We start from the raw sequence: 5,434 nt of genomic DNA on the forward strand, positions 1-5,434 counted from the left end.
TTTCCTACTTATCAGAAGTAATCTTTTTTTAGAGTGTGGAGAGCGCAATGCGAACTCAATTCAATTCTATTCAGTTTGAGAATGAGAATGATTAGTCCAGCCAATACTTAAACCTCCGACATCCGAGACGGAAGACCGGAAACAATGAAGTTCCATCTAACTGATTTATACGAAACATTGCATTACGAGTTTTCCATTAATTGCATTTCCCGTCCAAATCGCTCAAAATCATTGAAGTTGAAAATTTTTGATCGACGCTAATCAGTTATTTATTCATCGATATGACGTTTTCCCAAAAATTAGGGATTATTTTTATCCCTGATCGAAGTCGTATTGTCAAATTTCCTGGTTGGCAACGATATTATATAACAATTTGCCACTTTCTTTATTTTTAGCCCTCCAGCGGCCGGTCTGGCAATTTTTAAGAAACTGGCACATTGAACTATTTCCGCCAGATGCAGAAAACGAAATTTTGTAACGAAAATAACTTTTAAAATCAATTAATCATGCAACACTGAACTTTCACCAGAACTCTAGTGAAGATAATAATATTCTTGTAGAATTTCTACATGAAATATATGATTTTACTACACGGAGAGAAATTTTCGGTAAAAATTATAGTGAAATTCAGAAGCAAAAAATATCCTTGGTGTGAATAGATTTCAATGAACATTCCGGATAATATTTGTTCTTATCTGTGTAAAAATTGTCAGTAAGAAAAGATAAAAGTTACTACATATTTCAGTAGTTTTTATAAATATCTGAATAAAAATTACTGTCCCAGAATGGCAAAAAATACTAACCTTACCTACAGAAGATCTTGAATGTGTTATACGCAAAAGTTATCACTCAGAGGTTATATAAAATTTACCAAAATGCGCGTCTATATAGTTTTCATGATTCAACACAAAAATTGGAAGACCAATGCAGTGAAAAATACCAAGTGCAATGAAAATTAATGTTTTGTGCTTCCCAATATTTGATTCAGCTCAATTTTCATGTTTTTAATTTCATGTTTCTAATTGTTTATCAATTCAATTCTTTTCGGAGTAGAATACTTCTCTATACCTATATCTTGAACTACCAGAATATGTATTTTCATTGTTCTAATAATGAAGTTGATTGAACATGTGATAATGATTGTAATAAATTTGATTGAAACAGCCAAATAAGAGAAAATAAATGATCATATTGATCTGAACGTGAGGAAAATTATTGACTCCAAAAAAATTTAGGTATTTTCTCTTTATCGAGTCTTTTCGGTCCTTCGAGTGTGCATCGAACGCAGTAACCTTGACATTGACTGTCAGAGAATACGTCATATAGATATTTACGCGTTAATACGCCGAAACACTCGAGTGTTACCGACAGCGCTCGAAGTATTTTTACCCGAAGACATTCTACTTTCTCTTTTAGTAGAATCTATTGTTTGGAAGGCTAAAAAGTGTCGCGCGCATCCGTAATTTTTTATGCGCATGATGGATATAATTTAATTGAGTTAGATGAATAAAAATAATTCAATGAATTTTATAATAATTAGGGGAGGGGGGGGGGGGAAAAACGGACCAACGGGGCAAAACGGACCGGGGGGCAAGTTTGAGGGGAATCAGAAAGAAATCCAATGATGCAGACAATGTTCCATGCATTTATTGTGAAAAACGTTTTTATGACAGTGGTGGGGAGTGGATTCAGTGCCAGAGTTGCAACGGTTGGGCTCATTGTACCTGTGCTAACATTGATGAAAATGCAGGACCCACGTACTTTTTTTGTGACGAGTGCAAAGAATCAGACTAAAACTTTATTATTTATTACTAACCTCATATTTTATATTTGTTATTATTCATTATTGTTATTCATCATCATTGTTATTATTTATTTTTGTTATTAATCATCACTGTTATTATTTATTATTTTTATTAATCATCACTGTTATTATTAACTTCCCGGGATATGGAAGTTATTTATTATTGTTATTAATCATCATTGTTCTTATTCATCATCATTCCATCCAATTTCACCAAGACTTTTGATTAGAACGTGGACATTTTCGTATTCATTAGAATGAAGTTATCTTACCATGATGTTGTTCTCAATTTTCATTAATGGCAGTATACTTTTCACGTTCACCTCTAATAATAAATTATAAAAGTCAATTACGAAGTGAAAAAGGTGTCATTATTGAAAGAAAAAACTTTCCTGCGAGGTTTAACTGGTTCAAAAATAGTATCTGGCGTCTAACTTCATCACCCACCGCCCACCACCTCCTCCTCCATCACTCTCACCCCTCCTATTCAACGATGAATTTTGGAAAATTTTATTCGTGAGAAAAAAAAAACTTTTTTTTAGGGGTCCATTTTGCCCCCAGGGGTCCGTTTTGCCCCCCGGTCCGTTTTGCCCCCTTGGTCCGTTTTGCCCTCCCACCCCCTACCAGGATAACTATAATTTTTAGCCTTCACATAAATATTTTTTGTCTTTGTCTATATATACATTTTGACAAATATATAGACAATTTTTGGTTTGTTCTGCGAAAATTACCATGCGGAAGGGTGAAATTTATTTTACGTTTTATAAATTTTATTAATTAACATTATTTTTTGTCGAATTTCCGAATAGAAATCAGACGAAAAATTTTAATAATCCACGTTTATCCTTCTAGGAGGCTAATTTTTACCAAAAATTTCTCTCCGCGTATTTTCCAACGAAATTACCAATGGTTGAGACTGATAGAAAAATGTCAAACAGAGAAATTTATTCACTGAATAATTGTCCGAATTTCGGGATGAATTTAAAGAGATGTTCCTTTCGCTGAAATAACGAGTGAATTAGAGAGCTCAATGTGACTGCATCAATTCAATTTCATTCAGTTTAAGAATGAGAATGATTAGTCCAGTCAACACTTGAGCCTCCGACATCCGAGACGGAGGACCGGAAACAATGGAGTTCCGGTCTAGCTGATTACCCAATTGACAATCAATCCGTGAACTTAGTTTGGCATAATTTTCATCCTTGTTTGGCGATTCGGAGTTTGTTGCCCGCTTGATTGCCACAGAGACACGTGAGGAGGTGTGATGGTACCGGATCAATAACCCTCAGAGGCAGCACTGAACTCTGTCACCTCGAGGTCGAAAGTTGGCGCGAATCCACAGTGATGGTGACGTTCGAGGGTTTGGACCAGTTTCTGAATTTATACGTCAGTTATTGGAGTCATGTGTACATTATTCTGAGTCATGTCGGGTTCGAACGTATGTGCAAGTTGTTGGAAATTGACACTTGACGAGGATAGTACCTGTCAAAGATCCTTACACGGAGAGAATTAATCCGTCAGTACACGGAGAGAAATTTTTGATAAAAATTACCCTACCTTTCTGTAAAAGTGTATCATAAGTCATCGTTTCCTCATTTCTGTCTCAAAATTTAGTAAAAATTAATATATGATGATCAAATTTTATTCTACGTTGGAGAAATTTTATCCTGACACATAATAAATTTTACCCTTCCAGTACAATAATTTTTATGTAGATAACAACGAAAATTCTAGAACGGTTATTGGTAAATTTTACCCCACCGGTACAGTGATTTTTACTCTACCGGCACGGTAATTTTTATTTTTGTCAGGATAAAATTTTTCTAACGTAGAATAGAATTTGATCATCATATATTAATTTTTACTAAATTTAGGGATAGAAATGAGGAAACGATGACTCGTGATACACTTTTATAGAACGGTAGGATAATTTTTATCAAAAATTTCTCTCCGTGTAGGTGCGCTATGAGCATTTTCCTCACGCAACGCTAGGCAACCATGGGAGGTCCCGGCAGTGCGAGTCAGATACTAAAAAGAGCGCGCCTACTGACGGGTTGAATAGTAAAAATTACCATGGCCATAGGAGAAAATAGTATGGCAACATAGTGAAAGGGTTTTCAACTGGCCGTACATAGTAATCCTTACTATGTCCCACGGTAATGCTTAACATGTCACTTGGAAATATTTACTATGTCACATCTCTCAATATTAAGGGGTAACAGAATGACGCCAATTTTAAAATTTTTTGAACAAATCTCCTGCCGAAAGTGATCGATATTTTTACAAATCAAAGCACATTAATCTCCAGGAGGTGATGATGAAGATCAATGTGCTTTGGGTTTGAATAATATTGGTAACTTTGAGCAAGAAATTTGGTTGAAAATTTCGAGAAAACGTGGCCGTCTGTTATCCCTTAAGGAGGCTGACATGACATTCGATTCTGGGGGAAAAAATATGAAATCTACAGGAAATTTCTGCCAAAAAATTGAATAAACAATATATACACTGTTAGAAATTTCTCAACATTTCAGTCACAATGTCATCTGGATTCTCGATGTCGTGAGTTGGAACTTAATAAATTTAACATGAAATCGTTCGTGAAATTTCTAATTCACCTTAAAAAATAAAAAAATTGGCTTTTATTGCAATGAAAGCTTGAATTTCCAAACTCATTGTAAGAATAGAACATCAATTCTCAGCACTAGAATTTTTCTAAAGAATTTCTCTCCGTGCATATGAACCTGGAAATTGAGAAACCTTAGAATACACTGTTAAAAATTTTCACCTGAATTTTCCGTGCCAAATCCCGGGAATTTTTATCGTATTCAAGTTCCACTGAAATTTTAGGAAATCTTGTCATTGAAAAATCAATTATTCCATTGATTTTCTATTCAAACGATCTGAAAATCAATAAAATACTTGATTTTCAGTTCAATTATTCTGTGGAAATTCAGAAAAATCCGTAAAATTCAGGAAAAAATTGAAAATTCACGTCATTTTGTATCTCAATATTTATATTCCACTGAAAATCCAATCAATTTGTGAAATTTCCATCTCACTCGCACTGAAAACGCATGAATTTCCGTGAATTCTACTTAAAACTTGAAATTTCATAACCATTTTTTCCCTAGATCCGACTCAATGTCACTCTCATGAGATTTACTATAATATCTTCCATGAAATTTCAAAAAAATTCTCACAGTGTACTCAAGAAACTAACTGATTCATCAAATATACATAAATTTCATGTACTTTTGTCCTTAAAAATTTCAAGATTGTCTACTTCAAAGTTCAAGAGTAATTTTCCAACAGTATAAAAAAAATCATGCATTCTAAAATCTAAATTCGATGGCACATCAATTCCCCAAAGTCCCCTCGCACAATTGCATTAAATTGCTGCCCGATCGCTCCACGAAAATACAAACTCAATTCTATACCCGTCTGACTTTTTCGTTTCGCATCGAGATTCGTGGAAATTTATTCAGCGCTCGAGGGGTTCTATCTGAAAAAGTGCAAGAGAAGACGAAAAAAAATGCCAACGAGGACAAAAGGGAGTATTGGGTGAGGATAGTGACAGAGACAAAAAGAAAGATGGCGAAAAAAATTGAATATCCCCCCCCCCCCCTCCGC

The 5,434-nt window shown here is 34.5% G+C and overlaps 1 protein-coding gene across 1 annotated transcript in view; it reads right to left on the reverse strand.

Moving 5' to 3' along the window:
- Positions 1 to 5,434, reverse strand: part of LOC107037754 (semaphorin-1A) — a 295,040-nt gene that overhangs the window by 186,074 nt on the left and 103,532 nt on the right. The window lies entirely within an intron of this gene.

Source organism: Diachasma alloeum, unplaced genomic scaffold, assembly GCF_001412515.2.
Source record: "Diachasma alloeum isolate Michigan unplaced genomic scaffold, Dall2.0 Dall_scaffold_00269, whole genome shotgun sequence".
NCBI classification, from domain to species: Eukaryota; Metazoa; Arthropoda; class Insecta; order Hymenoptera; family Braconidae; genus Diachasma; species Diachasma alloeum.